Source organism: Vulpes vulpes, chromosome 4 (assembly GCF_048418805.1).
Source record: "Vulpes vulpes isolate BD-2025 chromosome 4, VulVul3, whole genome shotgun sequence".
NCBI classification, from domain to species: Eukaryota; Metazoa; Chordata; class Mammalia; order Carnivora; family Canidae; genus Vulpes; species Vulpes vulpes.
The window spans coordinates 10,810,511-10,831,890 of NC_132783.1; positions in this window are offsets into that span (position 1 = coordinate 10,810,511).

A 21,380-nucleotide genomic window follows, 5' to 3' on the forward strand; every position below is an offset into this window, starting at 1 on the left:
TTTGTTTTATATACTTTTATATTTAGTCAAATGAACTTTCCTGATTTGTTTTTTCCAGAACCCATTTTAGTTTCACAAGGTTAATTCACTTCAACACCCTCACTATATCAGTTTTCACCGCCCAGAGCAAAGAAACAAAACATATCCCAGTTACAAGGATACATATAAAAATATATCGTAGACATCTGGGAGTTTCAAACAAAAACAAAGATTAAAGAATGCAGGCGACACATCACATGCATGAGACATTTTGTCTCCAGTAATGTTTGAAGCTGAAGACCTGAGGCTCCCCTTGATATGGTGAGATCAGAGATTATGTTTCACACATAAATGGAACAGTGTATTTGAAGTAAATGGGGCACCTGGGTGGCTCAGCCAGTTAAGTGTCTGCCTTTAGCTCAGGGCATGATCCTGTAGTCCTAGGATTGAGTCTGGCATCAGGCTCCCCACTTCACGGGGAACCTGCCTCTCCCTCTGCCTCCCTCTCTCTTTCTCTGCCTCCCTATAATGAATAAGTAAAATATTTTTAAAAAAGAGTATTTGAAGTAAATATTCTTTTTTAATTAATTTATTTTTTTAGAGAGAGACAGTGAGTGTGAGCAGAGCGAGGAGCCGAGCAAGAGGAAGAGAAGCAGAGCAGAGAGCCCAAACCCAAACCAGGGCTTTATCTCATGACCCTGAGATCACTGCCTTAGCTGAAATCAAGAGTAGGATGCTTAGCTTGCCTGGATGGCTCCGTGGTTGAGCGTCTGCCTTTGGCTCAGGTAGTGATCCCCGGGGCCTGGGATTGAGTCCTACATCAGGCTCCCCATGAGGAGTCTGTTTCTCCCTCTGCCTATGTCTTTGCTTCTCTCTCTCTCTCTCTCTCTCTCTCTCTGTCTCTCTCACGAAAAAATCTTAAAAAAAAAAAAAATTAGGATGCTTAACCGAATGAGCCACCCAGGTGTTCCTTGAAGTAAACATTTTAATTCGCATACTCACAATAGAATGGGTAATTTAATGAAAGCCTATAAATATAACAAATACTTTAAATTTTCTGCTTGAAACTTTCACTACATATGCTAAAATTGCAATAGCATCTAAAAGTAATTATGATATATATATATTTACATATATGTGTCAACTTCAAAAAAGAAATGGACATTTGTCTATATTTTGGGACTTACATTCAGCCATTGTAATAAAAGCCATTAGAATTACATAGAAAAAAATACAAGCTGAAAAAGAGTTATAATAAATGCCTTTCACAAAGCATAATCACAAATGCATGCCCTTAAACCTTAAAACAATAATGCAAAAAGAGAAAGAGAAATGTGGTGATGCATTATCATGAACCTGTGTTATCACACTCTCGAAGCAGTAAAAAATAGTAGGAAAATAAGATGAGCAAAAGTTATTTTTAAAAAAGTGTTTTGGGGGATCCCTGGGTGGCGCAGCGGTTTGGCGCCTGCCTTTGGCCCAGGGCACAATCCTGGAGACCCGGGATCGAATCCCACGTCGGGCTCCCGGTGCATGGAGCCTGCTTCTCCCTCTGCCTGTGTCTCTGCCTCTCTCTCTCTCTCTCTGTGACTATCATAAATAAAAAATTTTAAAAAAATTAAAAAAAATAAAAAATAAAATAAAAAAGTGTTTTGGACTCAGTCCAATTCATAGAAAAGTATTGAATAGATAGTATGGAAAATAAACCAGCATGATTTTTTTAAAAGATTTTATTTATTTATTCATGAGAGACCCAGAGAAAGAGACAGAGAGAGAGGCAGAGACACAGGCAGAGGGAGAAGCAGGCTCCATGCAGGGAGCCCGACGTGGGACAGGATCCCGGGACCCCAGGATCACGCCTTGGGCTGAAGGCAGTGCTAAACCGCTGAGCCACCCGGGGAAGCCTCAGCATGGTTTTTGTTAATGCAAATTCTCCCTTAACAAACCAATAGAGATTCTTCATGCTCCTTTCTGTGGAGAAAGAAAGAAAAGAAAGAAAGAAGAAAGAAAGAAGAAAAAGAAAGAAGAAAAAGAAAGAAGAAAGAAAAAAGAAAGAAAGAAAGAAAAGAGAAAGAAAGAAAGAAAGAAAGAAAGAAAGAAAGAAAGAAAGAAAGAAAGAAAGAAAGAGAAAGAAAGAAAGAAAGAAAGAAAGAAAGGGAGAAAGGGAGAAAGAAAGAAAAGAAAGAAAGGAAAGAAAGAAGAAAAAGAGAAAGAAAGAGAGAGAAAGAAAGAAAGAGAAAAAGAAAGAGAGAAAGGGAGAAAGAGAGAAAAAAGAAAGAAGAAAGAAAGAAAGAAAGAAAGAAAGAAAGAAAGAAAGAAAGAAAGAAAGAAAGAAAAAGAAAGAAGGAAAGAAGGGAGGAAGGAAGGAAGGAAGGAAGGAAGGAAGGAAGGAAGGGAAAGAAAGAAAGACATACTATGCAAAAATTGAAGCAAACTGGTCATTTATTTGATGACTACTGAATTGCCAGAAGTAGAATCGACAAGGACACTAGTGAGGCTTCATGAGAATTCAAGAAAGGCAAAGCTGCACAGCAGCCACATGATGTCCTGGGGCTCCACAGCTGCAGCACGTCGGTCTCCTGAGAATTTGTTACTCAGTTTCTCAAATCCTCTCAATCATAGAAACTAATCTCTACCTCTCTGTGGTACCTTTGGTCATTGAATTAATTTGCTAAGGCTGCCATGACAACAGTACCAGAGACAAGGTGGCTTAAACAACTTATTTTCTCACAATTCTGGAGCCTGAAAGTCTAAGAATAAGATGTCAATAGGGTTGGTTTCTTCTGAGGCCTCCCTTCTTATTTTGCGTATGGCCATCTTCTTCCTGTCTCTTCACATGGCCCTCCCTCTGCATCTGTGACCAAAGGCCATTCTTATAAGGTATCGATCATATTGGATTAGGGCCCACGCTAATGGTCTCATTTTAGTTTAATTATCATTTTGAAGGCGCTACCTCCAAATACAGTCACATTCTGAGGTATTGGGGGTTAAGACTTTAACATCTGTATTTTGGAAGGGACATAATTTAGCTCATAATAGTAACTCAGCTGAGATTTCAATTTCTTGAAATGTCCATCTGATTGACCAAGCACAGGTTTGCATTCCTATTCATGAACTTCAACTTTTTAAAAATATAGTATAAATTTTATCTTACAATTGGAAATGGATTCCCCACGTACCCAGGTGAATTAACCTGAAGTTTCATAGCTGGCATCATGTTCAGGATCTATGGATTGATTCTTTGTGTTTATCATGATCCCATCTCACTATTCTGCTTTGCATCTTGGAATCCATACTGTCACAGTACCTACTGTCAATATACCCTATTTAAAACAGCGAGGGGGAAAAACAAAACAAAACAAAAAATAAACAAAAAAAACCCCACAAAAACCAAAAGCAAAACAAAATAAAAAACCCTGTGTATTTGCTTTCCACAAATATACCACAGCTTAGAAGGACATCCACATAAATAAAGTGCTGTTTTAGACATGTATTTATATATTCATAATTTATATTTACATCTTGTGGCAGACACTTGCAAAGATTTGTCAAGTAAAATGACAACTGAGAATTAAATTTGGATGTAGCAAAGTGGCAGTCACTAATGATCTTTAAAAAATAATGATTTAATATCCTATTATGATGGGTTTAAAAAATAAAGTGGAATCTTATGTACAGTTAAATATAGAAAACTTAGGAGGACTTTTTTCTTCTATGGGAAAGAATATAGATGATTATCTAGAGAGAGAAATGAATTCAAATAAACATTTTATTTGTTTATTTTTAATAGTGGAAAAATTATCAAAAGTTTAAATGCTAATGGGAACCATCTAGTTGAGAGCAAAACCTAAGTAGTATGGGAGGAAAAAGGGGGGTCCTTCCTTCCTTCCTTCCTTCCTTCCTTCCTTCCTCCCTCCCTCCCTCTCTCTCTCTCTTTTCTTTCTTTCTCTTTCTTTCTTTCTTTCTTTTTCTTTCTTTCTTTCTTTCTTTCTTTCTTTCTTTCTTTCTTTCTTCTCTTTCTTTCTTTCTTTCTCTTTCTTTCTTTTCTTTCTTTCTTTCTTTCTTTCTTTCTTTCTTTCTTTCTTTCTTTCTTTCTTTCTTTCTTTCTTTCTTTCTTTCTTTCTTTCTTTCTTTCTTTCTTTCTTTCTTTCTTTCTTTCTTTTTTTCTTTCTTTCTTCTTTCTTTTTCTTCTTTCCTTTCTAGCTTTTAACTTATTTACTTACTTTTTCTCAAAAAGTAGCATATTTATAGGGATCAAAATCCAGATGACACACAATAATGAACATTGAGAAGTCATTCCTATCCTTGTGCCCATATCCACACCATACTCTCACCCCATGGAGGAAATAACTTTTGTTAGCTTTTAAAATATATTTGTTTGGTGTTTATTCATGTAGACATACAAAAATGTAAATATACATCTAAAAAGGGATGTTTTCTGTAGTAATCATCTTAACTATGTGAGATCCTCCAGATTCTGGAAATTGTGTCTCCAGCACAATGGAGAAGGTAATACTAGAAGCCAGTGAGATCTACGTAAGGAGGTTTCATAGGGTTGTGTGCTTAGAAGAATACTTTAAGGTGGAAGAAAAAAAGCTGTTTCAAGCACAGGAATAGAACAACAAATAATTCTTGACATTGATATAGGGACATCTCCAAAATATATTCTGAAGGTTTTTACCTCATCCATCTCTCAATCTGTAATCTAGGTGGGACAATCTTGAAACTACAAAAAGTTAATTTTAAAGAAATTACCTTTGTCCTCAGAGTTATTCTGTACAATGTGTTCTTTTAAAAAATCTATTTTATATCTATGGATATCTTTCTGATGTTGTCTTTCATTTGATTTCATGTGTTCTTTTGTTAAATATGGAATGCTTTTCTGGAAATGTTCATATGATCTTTTCAAAAAAACATGCATTTGAAGACAATGTCTGTAATTACTCCATTGTTACATTTTGTACCCCTTTCCTGAGTCTGACTCATTTTTTTAAATGTTTGACCATTGACTTCTTTGTAAGTCTAATGCTCCTTTTCTTTGACCTTACATCTGAAGGAGCCCTTGCTAGTCTCCTCCTTTGGAACTGCTTGAAAATTTTAAACCCTACAACTCTTTAACCCACCATAGCAACCTTTCCTCAGTCATACCCTCTACCACCCATAAAGGCCCAACTCTGTCCCAGTCTTCACTCAAGCCAACCCTGCTTTTCCAGATATCTGCTATGTGAAGAATAAACTTGATCTGAAATTATCTTAGTGTGTAGATTGGCATCAGCCTTGACACCTGCTTTAAAAGTAACAGAGATCCATTTTACTTCTACACAGTGACTGCAAAACACTGGGTATGTAAACAATTTATTGTTCTAGAATGTGAATTTCTGCTCTTAACCTGAGTAAATGGAAGAACGTTTTAAAAGAAACCAAAACCCCCAAATTATGTCTCTTGCATATACAGTTGTGTGGTATCTGTTGAACAACATATATTAAAAAAACTGGTAATTACAGTGCAAACAAATGTTACGATTTGGGATATTCTAACCCAGAGGATGAAATCAAACATTTTTCTTTAAAATAAAATTATATGTATTTAATATTTATATGTATTCAAGAACTGTATAGAGTGTGAGGTATAAGTAGGTGTACAATCATATTTGCATGTGCATATGTATGTATATATGTGTGTATGTGGGTGTGTGGGTGTGTTATCCAAATGAGGGCACTTAAGAGAGCAAAGGAGAACTCTTCCAAAGTTTATGCTGATTCAAGAGGTATTTTGCAAAACTATCCAGAAAATCTGAATTTTGTGGTAATTTATACAAATCAGATTCAGATGTACCAAAACGCATGTAATTTTGCCTAACTCTATCATCCCATGGTCTTTTCTTCATTTATATATCAATCCCTATGCTCTCATTAATTCATTTTAAAATGCTTTTAAGGTTTATTATTCCCTCTCTTTTACTACTGTCAACAAATACTATTCTGTCTAGATTACTAGATTGAATGAATATTGTCTCCTACCTTAAGTGTCTTTTTCTGCTTTCAAATTGCATACCACTTGTCAAATTTAATCTTCTTAAATTATACTTTTATCTTTTTACTCAAGAATAATTTCCCCTATTATTTTCCAATTCCCTTAATCAAACTGAATTATCTTCCCCTTTCTGGCCTACCAATTCAAACCCCTTCTATAATTCACACCACTATTCAATTCCAGCTTCCCTGTAAGACCACTTCTTTATCTTTCCTGTTGCAGTTTCCATTAAATTCTCAAACATCTAGTGTCCCCCTGAGTATAGACTGTCTACCATTGTTGTTTCTCTCTAGCTCTCTTCTTTCCTTATCTTCTTCCCTCCTTTCCTTCTCACCTCCCTCATTGTTAATTTCATCTCTCCAGTTTCAATGTCTAACAAACTTTTTTTTTAAATTATTATTATTCTTTTAGCTATGGCTCAAAGCACAACACAGAAACTCCTGCATTAGAAAAAAATAGAGAGACCTACAGAATAATAATGTTAATAAAGGTAATGGCTGGGTTGCCTGGATGGCACATTCAGTTAAGCATTCGATCTTGGTTTTGGCTCAGGTCATGATCTGGGGTTGTGAAATCAAGCCCCATGTGGGCCTCCATGCTCAGCAGAGTCTGCTTGTCCCTTTTCCTCTGCTTCTCCCTCTCCCTCTGCTCTTCCCTCTGTGCTCTCTCTCTTTCAAATAAAGAATTAAATAAACCCTTAAAACATTTAAAAGAAATAAAGGTAATGGCTATATTTACTGAACATTTACTATGTACCAGATTCTGTACTAAGACCTGTACAGGCAGTATGCCATTTTGATTTCATTAAAATTCCATGGTTACTGTGATCATCTTCCTTTTATTGGTGATAATTTTAAGGCTTAAGGAAAGTAAGCATTATCCTCCAAGATCACTCAGAGCAAGCAATGCTATTCAAACCCTATTACAGTTGGCTTCAAAGACTGTGCTATTAAAATTGACAGCATGCTTGAAGATTATGTCAGTTAAGCCATATGCAAAGCATATGATGTAGGATTGGCAGCAAGTAGATTTTTGTTTTGTTTTGCTTGATTTTTTCAAAACTGAGTAGTAGGAACTCAACTGATGCGTCATTTGACCAGACAGAGATGAAAAATCTGAGCATTATTTTATTTTCTAAATAATTTAGAATTCTTTTAGATTCAACTTCAAAATACATTATTGTCTAAATTTACCTTTGTGTTTAAATACTAATAAAGTTTAGTGAACTAGCCAAGTATCATAAGCAATGTAATAATGAAGTGTTCAAGCCTAAGAACTTAAGAACTCACTTTGTAGTACAAAATTGCCATTATATCATCCCCTCCTATTTTTTTTTTTATTTTTTTTTTCCCACTCCTCTTTAATATATGTTGAAGGCATAATGTTAAAACAGGTAGGGAAGTAATACTGGGGAGAATTAATATCTTATCAAGTTTAAATGTATAGATTATGGTAATGGTAACTATAAAAGATGAGAAATATTGATCTAATACTATAAGCAAAATAGTTAACCATGATACAAATGACAACATAAAAAAATGCAATGTTTCTTAAACTCAATGGATATTCCTTCAGAAACACTGTCTCTGGCTATTAGCTGCTTAATTATTATTATTTTTACTTATTTTGATCTAATATTTTGTAGAACACCTTTTTTGAAACATTTGGTAAGAAATCAGTTGTGGTTTAACATTGGAGCAATTACTCTTCCTGGAAGCATATCTTTTTTTAATATTTAGGCTAACCATACAATCATCTGGGTAATCTAACTTTTAAAAGTGGAAAATTATTTGTCTGCAGATGAATTAAAAAGATCACCTTATTCTTTGCATTGTTAAGAATTTTAATGCATATTTATTATTACAATCTGTGGTCCCTCATGCATTATTTAATTTCATTAGAGATAATAGGTAAATTGATACTCAGGACACTTTCTTTCATTCCACTCTGTCTCTATGCTGGCATGGAGGAAATATAATCAGCTTATAATCAGATAAGTATTATGGAATACATTGTCCTTTGTTTTAAATTTAGAGGTCCCTTTCAGCTTCTTTTCTGTACTGAAATGCAATAGCATTACTAGAACATTTTTAAAAAGAACATTTCAAACAATAGCTTAATGAGGATAGGACAGCATTTAATATTTTCAGAAAAATCATTAAAATGTGCCTATGCTTTGAATTTTTCTCTCTGGTTTCTTATATAAAACATAATTAACTTTTAGAATTATTTACTAAAATTCGGGCAATTTATAATTTTGTGGCTTTATTGATCAGGTCCTGATTAAGAGAGAAGTATCTTAGCTTTAAAATCATAATACTCTTTGAGATAATTGAGTTCAATGCTGATTCAAAAGACAAATAACAATGACAAAAACAAATAAACACAACCTAAAGGTTAAAGCAGTAGTCTATCCCACTAAAGTCTTCAAGATAGAAATAACATTAACCAGGAAAGAACAAATGGTTATATAAGAATTTTTTAAATGTACAGTCACCATACCCATATTCTATTAATCTTCATTAAAATGATAAAGATAAAATCATACTATTATCTTTTAATATTTAGATATAATTTAAGATAATTTAGAAAATTAATTGAAAAAGTATTAGAAAATATATTTCTTGCAAGAAAATCTTAGAGGTTACCAGTATAACCCAGGAGTAGGGGAGTAGTCTCTAGGTATTTTTTAAAAAATGTGTGTGTGTGTGTGTGTGTGTGTGTGTATACACACAAATACAGTTAATATAATTATAGTAATATATATTTTAATTTTAAAAATTATCAATATTTTAAAGAGTTAAACAAATATAGGGATAATACTATCCAAAATTATTTAATTATCTAAAAATACGCTAAGCAATAGATGATAGTCCACACTTCACACTCATACAAATTCGAATAGACCATAGATATAAAAATTCAAATTTTCATTTTGCTGTTTGAAATGCCAATTTTACATGTTCACAAAGTTGTGGATACTTATAAATTGAAAACTATCAACATCTTTCAACCAAGTAAATTCAACCACATAAAAGTAAATAAGCCCACATTCATACATATTCATATATATAAATGTATGTAATTTATAAATATATATAAGTTTATATATAATATCTGTGTATATATATGCCTGTTCATTGCATAATTGTTCTGAATGACGAATTAGGGAACTGTTTACCAGTTGACCCTTTCACACCATGAATGCTATGTAGCCTTTATAAACATGAAGTAAACCTCCGTCAGCTGGTACCCAGATATATTTTGACACGTATTGTAGAATGTAAAAAACAACATGCAAAATAGTATTTATATATATAACTGGTTTTTGCCAATAAACGACCAGGAAGTGTTGTGTCTGTGTGTTTGTAATTTTAAGAACATGGAGAAAAATAGCCAGTCCTTATAAATAGACATTAATATGAATATTCTAGTTTGAAGTGTTAGAAATTGGAATGGCTAAAAAAAAAAAGGATTAATGAAAACCTGTTGTTGATATTGTATGATTGTTTTTGTGATTTTATATAAATTATACACACATGTATGTATCTGTATGCTTAAAGAAAGGTAAAAAATCAAAATAAAACCAATGCATTTCAAACTAATCAACATTGCTTTTTGATGACAATTCATGAAAAGCACTTCTCTAAATTTAAGAATTAAAGATACCAAAAAAAAAAAAGAATTAAAGATACCATCTAACACTACTATTACCTAATATTTCTTGAAAGTTTTATTTCATAATTTTCAATATCAGTACTACTAACATTTGAGTGAGATTCTTTCTTGTTTTTGGGTTGTCTTGTGCATTGTAGGATGTTTAGAAGAATCCCCTCCCTCTGCAGTAGATAACAGTAGCATCTTCTGGTTGTGATAACCAAAAGTTTCTCAGCATTGCCAAGCTTCCCCAGGTATAAATATGTCACTGTAGATTATCACTCATATGCAGTGAAAGGTAGTATTACGTAAAAATAAGAGTTGGGGTTTACAAGAAGGACAAAAGATTCTTCGCTGATTATTAGTGTTCTATGTGGAGAAAACCTGATCAACTATTAAAATATGAAAACTTCTATTAGTGCTGATATAGAATAAATAATTAAGAACTGGTATTTTCATGTTATATTTAAAAGCAGGGAGAAAATATGATGAAGAAAATATGCCTTTACCAAAAAGTTAAAAAAATATAATGGTGCTGTTGATGCAATGACGTGGTTAGAAATAAAATACAGAGAGATAGCTGTATTGGTACTAAGAGCTTAAGAGGTGACCTGATTCCTTCCCAGCTTCCTTGTATTAATGACATTGACTCCATGGCTCTGCCTCTCTGGTGAACTGAACGGACCACCAGAATGGTGGCATAACGTCATGAGAGAGCATGGGAGCAAGAGGATGAGAATTTACCTCCCATTTGTAAGAACTTATTGAGATATAAATTACATCTCATAAAATTCAGCCTGTAAAGATCATGATTCATTAATGTATAAAGTATTTACAGTTACATACCTTTCATCATAACCTAATTTTATTACATTTCATCATGCCCAAAACAAATCTTGTACCCTTGCAGATACTCCCCATTCTTGTTTTCCTACCACTAGGAATCATAAAATACATGACTATCCTCCTGAAATTAGCATAATAATTTTGGAATTATCTGTGTTGTAGCATGTATCAGTACCATATTCCTTTCTGCTGTCAAATAATATTCTATTGTATGGATATACCACATACTGCTTATCCATTAATTTGTTGATAGGCATTGGTTTTCCCCACTTTTTGGCTATTATGTATAATGTTACTATTAGTATTCATGTAAAAGTTTCTTATGGATATGTTTTCATTTCCTTTGGGTAGATACTTAGGTGTACAATTCCTGGGTAATACAGTACCACTATGTTGAACATTTTGAGGAACTTCCAATCTGTTTTCCAATGTGGTTCCAAAATTTTATATCTCCATCAGTAATGCAAAGGGGTAAAAATTTCTCCATATCTTTGACAATACTTGTTATTGTCAGTCTTTTTGATTACAATGATTTTTGTGAGATCTCCATTAGATCTGGTGGGATTCCATAAAGTGGAATGTCCTTTTGATTTTGATATTCACTTCCCTAATGACTAATGATATTGAACTTTTTATATGCTTTTGACTAAATGTATATCCATTTTTGACAAATATATGTTGGATTCTCTGCTCATTTTCCAAATTGAATTGTCTTATTACTGAGTTTTAGGGGTTCCTTATACATTCTGGATTTAAGCCCTGTATTTGATATGTGATTTTCAGTTTTTTTTTCTCCTAGCCTTTGTAATGTCCTCTTCTGATGTTCTATGGAGCACAAAAGTTATTTGTCTTAATATTGATTAAATCTAATTTAATAATCTCCTATTTTATTACCTGCACTTTGGGCATTATATCTAAGAAATCATAGCCTAACCTAAGTTCTCAAAGACATACCCCTTTTAAGAGTCTTATGTTTTTTAAATAAGTGTTTTATACTTTTAACTTTTACATTCTACAATCCAGTTTGAGTTAATTTTTGTATATGTAAAGTAGCTATGTACATTCATTCTTTACTATATGGATATCCAGTTGTCCCAGCATAATTTGTAGCAAAGGTTTTTTCTTTATCCATAGAATTTTCTTTGCCCTTACTTAAAAACTAACCATAAAGGGGTGTTTGGGTGGCCCAGTTAGGTAAGCATCTGTTTTCAGCTCAGGTCTTGTTCCTAAGGTCCTGGGATCCAGCCTCTAGGTTCTTGTTTCTCCCTCTCTCTTTCTCGGCTGTCCCTGCTTGTGCTTTCTCTCAGTCTCTCAACCTGTCAAATAAACGAATACACAAACTCTTTCATAAACAAATAAGTAATAAAATTGACCATAAAGGTTAGGGTTTATTTCTGGACTTCCAAATCTATTCCATTGATCTGTGTCTATCCTTGTGCCAGTGTCATACTGTAGCTAGATAGTTAAGTTTAGGTATTAGGACATGAACTTCATTCTTTATTATTCAACTTTTATTATATTTTTATTTTAAACTTTTATTTTTCACCATATTACTTTATTCTTTATTTTTATTTTTCAGAAATATTTTGCCTATTACTTGATTTTTCACATTAATTTTAGTGTCAGCTTAATTTAAGCAAACTAAAACAAAAACAAACAAATGAACAAAAAAAAAACAAAGCTTTTAAAGGAATTGTGCTGGATCCATAGTCATAGATCAATTTGGAAATTATAGCTATTTTAATAATATTAGGTTTTATGATCCTATTTGGAAATATTTGTAGTACTTAGATCATTTTTTAGTTTCTTTCAACATATTTTTAAAATTTTTCAGGTACAGGTATTACATTTAGTTTGTTAACTGTTTTCATTAATTCTTCATTATTTTAAAGCTATTGATGGAATTGTTTTCCTAATGTTATTTTCAAATTGTTCATTGTATAGAACTACAATTGCTTTTTGTGCATTATTTTTGTATTCTTTAAGATTACTAATTTTATGATATTTAATAGTGAATTTCTTAGAATATTTTATATAAAATAAAGGTAGTATTGACACACCCATTTGCTATTTACAGGTTTGAGAATAGACCCTAAAGAAGGAAAACTTGCATTCCATCTAAGCTTTTCTTCCTATGACACTATCAACCTAAGCTAAATTATGTGACCTGCCTATGGTTTTTTTGGAAATAATAAAACAGGTGGGCCTGGGTGACACAGTCAGTTAAGCATCCAACTCTCGGTTTCAGTTCAGGTCTATCTCAGAGATATGGAATGGAGACGCATGCCAGGCTCTGTGGTTGGTGTGAGCCTGCTTAAGACTCTCTCTACATAGGATGCCTGAGTGGCTCAGCAGTTAAAGCATCTGCCTTGGGCTCAGGGCATGATCCTGGGGTCCTGGGATCAAGTCTCCCTGCATGGAGCCTGCTTCTCCCTCTGCCTGTGTCTCTCTGTGTGTCTCTCATCAATAAATAAAAATCTTTAAAAGTTTTAAAAAAAGACTCTCTCTCTCTTGGGTAGCCCCAGTGGTGCAGCGGTTTAGTGCTGTCTGCAGCCCGGGGTGTGATCCTGGAGATCCAGGATCGAGTCCCACGTCAGGCTCCCCACATGGAGCCCGTTTCTCCCTCTTCCTGTGTCTCTGCCTCTCTCTCTCTCTCTCTCTGTGTCTCTATGAATAAATAAATAAAATCTTTATATATATATATATATATATATATATATATATATATATATATATATAAAGACTCTCTCTTCCTCTACCCCCTTTTTCCTCTCTAATAATAAATAATCTTTAAAAGAAAAAAGAAAGAATAAAATAAATATATTAACCTATAAGATAATAATAATAGTTCATGGAACAACATAATTACACTTAAATAAATTGAGCCAGAATCATGCTCCAAAATGAGAAGAAACTTTCCCCCAAAGTGCCAAATTTGATCAAGAGGTTTCTAACATTTTGGAACAAAGTGCATCTTAAATATGCAATGAATAGAGTAATGTTTATAGATAGCATTATTGTCCAAATAGTTAATCATCATCATTTGGAAGAAAATATAGTATCTGTATCTTATACTATAACCAAAGTGAATCCCCTGTGTAAAAAAAAAAGATGGCTTAATAACAAATTTTATGCACTATAGTTCCATGTATAGTATCCATGTATTCAAAGGAGAATTTTATTGTATAAACATAAAACAAAGCAATTAAGTAGTTGTAAAAAAATAGAAACAACATTAAGAAAAGTATTCACAAAATATCTGAGTGACAGGGTGTTGGGGAGGAGGGGTCAGAATCCTAAAATACCCCCACCTCAGGTTTCTTGCTTATTCCCTGGAAAGGTGAATATAGAGATACATAAGAAACACACTAAGTAGGGATTTTGTAGATGTAATTAAGGTTATTAGTCCCTGAAGTCAGAGTTAGTAGAAGATAAATTATCTAGGAAGTCCTAATCTGATCATATCAGCCCTTTAAAAGTCAATGTTTTCTACAGCTGGTCACAGTTTAACAAAAAGTTGATGGTTTGAAGATTGAGGATCCCATTAAAAAGGAATGTGGTCACCCTCTAGAAGCTGAGTATAACTCCCATATGACAGATTGCAAGGTAAGAGGTACTTCAGTCCTACAGCCACAAGGAACTAAGTGAGTTTAAAAAAATATTGATTCCTAAAACCTCCAGATAACATTCCTGAATGACTGACACATTGGTTTTCCTCTCAGGAGATTTTTAGCAGAGAACTCAGCAAATCCTGTCCAGATTTCCAATCTACAGACCTGTGAAATAATAAATGTGCATTGTTTTAGTTTCCTAAAGTAGTGATATATTTTAATTCATCAACTAAAAATAATAAAATGCCAAATACAGAACTATTATTAGTCAGGTGGGGGCAAGCTGCTACTTCAACACTTTGCTTAAAAATCTCATCAGTTAAACATCCAACTTTATCACTCATAAATTTGTTCTTTCACAAAACACTAAAAAACAGTTTGAATTCTTTGCCACTTATAACAAGGATTATCTACCCTCCAGTTTCCAACAACACATTCTTCTTTTCTGTCCAAGACTTCATCAGAATCATCCTTAACATACATATTTCTAGCATGCACCTCAAAACTCTCCCAGCCTCTACCCATCACCCAATTTCAAAGCCACTTCCACGTGTTTATGTACTCACTATGGCAGCATTCTACCTTCAATAACTAAATCTTAGTCAGCTTAGGTTGATGTAACAAATACCATAGGCTGAGTGCTTAAATACAGAAATTTATTTCTCAGTTTTAGAGACCAGGGTGCCAGCATGGTTGAGTTCTGATGAAATCTCTTTTCCTGGCTGGCAGAGACTACCTTCTCACTACGTTCTCACAATACAGAGAAATTGGGAGAAGACAATATCTCTGGAGTTTCTCATAATAAGAGCACTAGTCCTTTAATGTGGACTCCATCTCCATGATTTCATCTAAACCTAATTATCTCCCAAAGGCTCCATCTCCAAATACCATCACATGGGGGTTAGGGTTTCAAAATAGGAACAGAGAAGTGGGAGATACAATTCAGTCCACTTATCATGAAAATATCTTCCCCTAACTGCAATAATTCCTTACCAACTTATTTTTCTTCCTATCCCATATTTTATTTTTCTTCCATGCATTGTGTTTTATTTTATTTATCCCTGATTACAAGCTATTTTCCTTAACTTTCTTTCTTAATGATACCATGGTGGGAGGAAGATCTATCAAACACATGCATGTGTCCTCCCTTAGAAGATATCAATTCGAATCAATGCACAAAGAGTGTTCTAGATGAATGAGGGCTTCACAATATGGCAACATATCCATACTATCCAGCAGTTATAACTGAGTGGTGGAGATAACATATATACACAAAAATAAGAAACTCGAGATTGTTGTAAATGCTACAGAAAAGATATAAAGAAATTGCTATAGGAAACATGAAGGAAGGAAGCATTAATTATGCCTGGAAAAAAAAAGAGAAAAAAGTAATATGTGAATTGAGCCTTCAAATATTCTGATGAAAAATGAATCTGCTTCTCTTGTTCTTTAAGCTCTGTAGCTCCTCCTTCCACCTCCGAATCTGGACTCTCCATTTCCTCTCTAGTTCTTAGCTTCTTCTTTATTCTGGTTCTCTCTGCTTCTATCTCTGACTGTTATTCAGATATGATCCACACTTGATCTGGCAACCAAACCTTGGACATCTTGGGAACAGCATTTTATCTATAAAAACACATGGAGGTGAAAATTGAAATATTTCTTGGAGACAGGAAGGAATTTACCTTCGGATAAGCTAGACAAGAGTCAAGAACAGGAATAAGTCCTCAGCCTGGGCTAGAAGTATGCTTCAGTTTTTATGCAAAAATAGACATGGTCAGTCCTCCTGGTGGTTTGCCTCAGGAGTGTGGTGGAGTCTAATGAAAGTATCTGACTCAAGAATCCTTAGGAATCACATATGAAAAATAAAGAGCAGGCAACACATAAACTGAGCCACCTTGAGAAATCATTTTTTGTATTGTCTGTTTTAATTTCCTCATTGTATGTATTATATAGAATTAATCTTTTTCACTTTTAAGATTTCTATAAAAAAAGAAAACGATAGTAAAATTATATAAGAAAACCAATATTTTAAACATCTTTATAATTAATATACAATATAGATTTTTTTTCCTTAGAGAATCTTATTGTGCTCCAACACACTGTGACAATCACACTGCAGGATTACAGGCTATTTGGAACTCAAAGGAATTTCATGAAATGTAAGCAGGGTGAAGAAAGAAATGTGTGAATCTGAAGTAAAAGTGATGACAGCATAATCAGATGATCTAGCAGGCCAGTGTAATTTTGCTCTAGTAATACTTATAAGAGGATATGTGAAGGACAGAAGTTTAGAGAAAAAAATACGTCTAGCACATAGTACGAATCATTACAAAAATAATAAAAATCTGTCATAATAATTTTTGATTTTCAAAGCTATTTTTATCAAGTGAAAACATATGTAGGTAGGCCTGGGTGGCTCAGTCAGTTAACTGTCCAACTCTTGATCTCAGTTCAGGTCTTTATCTCAGGGTCTTGAGTTCAAGCCTCACATCAGCCTCCACACTGGGCAAGGAGCCTATTTAAAAACAAACAAACCAAAACATATGTATGTCCACTACTAGAGGTATATCATAAAACATATAATTTTATAAGAATATATACTAGCTACATGTGACATTAATAATATTAAAATCTTTCGAGATTGCTTGTATAATGTAAACAATTTAAAGTTAAAATAAATTAATGCTAGCCACCAAAGAGTACCTCTTTTTACTGTGTTACCATTCCAACCCTTTCAAGGAGTTTTTGCTAGACACTATTGTATGATTCATCTTTCACAACTGGATAACTTCTAATAAACTCATTCTTATTTCAAAAATCCCTTTTATGTTTACTTGTGAAAAATTGATTCTGAGCTTCCTTTTTGTTTTTCTGAAATCACAGGAATGTTAAATTAATGGCTACTTATAACAAGATAAATTACCACTGGTGATAAAACTATATAGATATTAATTTTAGAGATTCAAAATACATGCTTCAAGGCTATCTCACATAGGTTAAAAATATGAGCAAGCATTCATTAAACAACTACTAAATTATATTATACTAATTATAGTAATAATTCTAAGCATATATTTAAAAAAGAAAACAGGTTTCTTTTCTCTGTGTTTTTAAAATAGAAATCATGTTGTAAACACGATAGAAGTCTAAATTTCATTCTAAAAATAATAATAGTATGAAATCAATATCATCACATATTAAATGTGATAATACTCACAAAACAAACATTTTAAAAAACAAAAGACAGTATAAAAGTTATTGTTGGTTTAAACATCACAGTGAACCAATCTAAATGAAAAGTAACTTTAATACTGAGGAAAAGAGTCTTCTACTTTCCTTAATTATGTAGGCAATTAAAAAGTCTTGCCTGTACTTAAGTAGTCAAAAGTTGATGAGTTTCTAAGATTAACAAAAATGGATCAGCATATGTATTGTGTGGTGATCCTTTTCCATTTCTGAGACTTTTAGCAGTAGGCAGAAAAAAAAAATTCCCTTGTGCTGACAATATCACATTAGAAACAAATTTAGAAACATGCTAACATTTTCATCTTTCTCAGGGAAATATTCTTTCATTGTGTGTTTAAGAGAATACTGTTTTATTTTGTAAATGAATCATTCTACCCATAAAACATCTATAGGTAAAAAAGAAAATTTAATGTGTAAAAAATAAATAAATAAAAACATATAATGTGAACATGTCGTATAAAGTGGTATTTTTAATTTTTTATTCATCAAGTTAGATTTGCCAAGGAATTGCAAATAATTCTATTTAGAGAATTGATTGCCATCTCTGATCTTCTGTTTCTTAGTTAATATTTTCCTAAATATTTCTAATCTGATTCAGAGAATACTACAGTTCTGCACCAGTGCTGAAGATAATCTTGCATTAACATTCTAATTTGTAATTTATTCAGCAAATATTTATCTGGTGCTTACTACATATCAGGAATCTTCTGAACACAGCTAATACTATAATAAGCAGGATGACCTGCTTCCTTTTGGTCACCATTCCAGTGGTCACCATTTCAGGGGAAATGACAGTCAGTGGAAAGTGGTAAGTGCCATAAAGAAATAGAAAAAAAAAAAAAAAAACAGGGCCAACTACAAATACGGTGACATAGGAGACCCTAACTTTTCTGACTCCCAACAAAGATCAACAATTAGATAGCTATCCAGAATAAAAAACATCTCTAGGAGAACTTTAAATCTACTTAAGAAATTTTAGCAACACAATGGTACAAAAAAATTGAGAATAACTGCACAAAAAGAGAAGGAAGACAGCTTCATTTTTGCCTGCACCATTCTATCCCTCAAACTGGCAGTACTCAGTGTCAACAGGAAACTTTCCAGCTAGAAAGAGTATATATCTCCAGTAATGGAAAAGCAGGATGAACAACCAGCTTTTTAGCATTTCAGGACACTGAAAAAGGTCCTACTTCATTTTCACTCCTCCCATATTGGTGAAGCTATGATGTATAGGATGGCTAGGATCAGAAATAAAAGCAGGAGCTATTAATAGCAGCCATGCAGGGGAAGCAATTGTGGTTCACAGAGACCTGCTCTGCTAACTAATTCATTAGATTTTGCCTTCGAAGAAGAATTGGCATAGCTACCACAGAACCTCTGAAAATTTCACTGGAATTCTTTTCACAAGTATCCCATTGAAAGACTTATGGTATACCATCAAGATAATGTAAGCATCACTAGAGTCCCCCAAAGAAAAGCATAGGAGAAAGGAGTAGAGAGCTTATTTAAATAAATAATGTCTGAAATATACCAAACACGGAAAGAAACCTGAATATCCAGTTTTATGAAGCTAATGGGTCACCTCAAAATTTCAGTCCAGAATAGTCTTCAAGACACATGATAATAAAGCTCTCTGAAAACAAAGACAAAGAGAGAATTTTAACTTTCTCATATAAGAAAATACCCCTCACCACCATCACCAATAAGGCTATCAGTGGATTTTTCAACAGTAACCTTGCTGTCCAGTAGACAGTGGGAGAGTATTTTCAAAATGCTGAGAGAAATAAAATGCCAACCAAGACCTCTTTACCCAGCAGAACTGTCCTTCAGACATGAAGGCAACATATTTTTCCTACTAAACAAAACCTGACATGTTCACCACTCTACTTGCCTTATAAAATATACTGAAGGTAGTTCTTCAAGCTGAAATGAAAGGACACCAACACCATGAAAACATGAAAATATCATACAAAGTGTTAAAGATAAGCATATGGTCAAATTCAGAATCCAGTAATGCTGTAATTTGGTGATGTATTAACAGCCTAACTCTGGTATAAAGGTTAAAAGACAAAAGGATTAAAAATAGCTACAGCTACAACAATTTGTTATGAGATACAAAAATAAAGATATGTAACTAATGACATCAAAAATGCAAAAAGAGGGGCAGCCCCAGTGGCCCAGTTGTTTAGCGCCGCCTTCAGCCCAGGGCATGATCCTGGAGACCCGGGATGGAGTCCCACCTCAGGCTGCCTGCATGGAAGCCTGCTTCTCCCTCTGCCTGTGTTTCTGCCTCTTCTCTCTCTGTGTGACTGTCATGAATAAATAAATAAAATCTTTTTAAAAAATGCAAAAAGGAGGAGTTAAAAAAACAAACCTTTCATATATCTTTGAAATTATTATTAGTATAAAGTAGACTATTATATATGTAACAGTTTTTATGTAAGCTTTGTGGTAAGCACAAACAAAAATGTACAGTAAATTCACATAAGATAAGAAGAAGGGAATCAAAGCATACCACTGAGGAAAATCATCAATTCATAAAAGAAGGCAGCAAGAGAGGAAGAAAAGAACAAAAGAATGTAACAAATCCAGAAAAAAAGGGGTTCTATTCATAAATTCTGACCTATCAATAATTACTCTAAATATAAATGAAATGAATTCTGCAATCAAAAGACACAAAATGGCTGAATAGATTAAAAAAAAAAAAAAGCAACTATATGCTGCAAAAGAAGAAAACTGGATGACTTACTACCACTATAGACAAAAAGAAATTCAAAATGATCCAAGACCTACATGTGAGACAAGAAACCATCAAAATCATGGAGGGGAACACAGGCAGTGACCTCTTTGACATTGGCCATAGCAACTTCTTTTCTAGGCATGACTCTAGAAGCAAGGGAAGCAAAAGTGAAAATGAACTATTGGTACTTCATCAGGATAAAAAGCTTTTACACAGCAAAGCAAACAATCAACAAACCTAAAAGGCAGCCTGAGGAATGGGAGAAGATATCCACAATGATATATCTGATCAAGAGCTAGTATCCAGAATCTATAAAGTACTTAAAAAACTCAACACTCAAAAAACAAAATATTCAGTCAAGGAATGAGCAGAAAGCATGAACAGAATTTTTTTGAAATAAAATATATAAATGCCTAACAGATACATCAAAAAATGTTCCACATCACTTGGCATCAGGGAAATAGAAATAAAAACCACGATGAGATACCACCTCACACCAGTCAGAATGGCTAAGATTAAGAAGTCAGGAAGCAACAGATGTCAGTGAGGATGCAGAGAAAGGACAACCTTCTTGCATTGCTGGTGGGAATATAAACTGGTGCAACCACTCTGGAAAACAGTATGGAGGCTCCTCAAAGAGTTGAAAATAGGGCTACCCTATGACCCAGCAATTGCCCTTGTAGGTATGTATCCAAAGGATACAAACATTGATTCAAAGGGAAACATACACCCCAATGTTTATAGCAGCAATATCCTCAATAGCCAAAGTATGAAAGGAGCCCAGATGTCCATCGACAGGTGAGTGAATAAAGAAGATTTGATGTATAATATCAGAATATTAATCAGTCATTTAAAAAGAATGAAATCCTGTCATTTGCAACAATGGGGACGGAACTAGATGGTATTATGCTATGCAAAATAAGTCAGTAAGGGAAAGATAAATATATCATTTCACTTATATGTGGAATTTAAGAAACAAAACAGATGAACATAGGGGAAGGGAAGAAAAAATAAAATAAGATAAAAACAGAAAAAGAGGCAAATCATAAGAGACTCTTAACTATAGAAAACAAACGGGGGGGGGGGATCCCTGGGTGGCGCAGTGGTTTAGCGCCTGCCTTTGGCCCAGGGCACGATCCTGGAGACCTGGGATCAAATCCCACGTCCAGCTCCCGGTCCATGGAGCCTGCTTCTCCCTCTGCCTGTGTCTCTGCCTCTCTCTCTCTATGTGTGACTATCATAAATAAATTTTTAAAAAAGAAAAAAA